Genomic DNA, 270 nt, shown 5'->3' with positions numbered 1-270 from the left:
GACCACCTGCACTGTTTTCGCAGCTGGCGCCCCCCCCCCCTCAGCGAGTTCGGCGCCGTGTGCTGCCATGATGTCAGCGTTTCCAGCGCGCTCAGCTGATTCATTTTCCACTTTGGTGAACGTCGCGTGCGACCTGATTGGTCAAACCGTAAAAGTACTCGCCGCGCCCTCCCAGTTCATCCGATCCGTCCAGTTCCATGTCATGTCAATGTGAAGGATTTGAACCCAAAACCCGAGGTGAAAGGCGTCCGTGAGGAGGCGCGGCATGTG

Source organism: Nanorana parkeri, unplaced genomic scaffold (assembly GCF_000935625.1).
Source record: "Nanorana parkeri isolate BGI_ZX_2015 unplaced genomic scaffold, ASM93562v1 scaffold2832, whole genome shotgun sequence".
Lineage (NCBI taxonomy): Eukaryota > Metazoa > Chordata > Amphibia > Anura > Dicroglossidae > Nanorana > Nanorana parkeri.
This window is presented reverse-complemented; position numbering follows the sequence as displayed.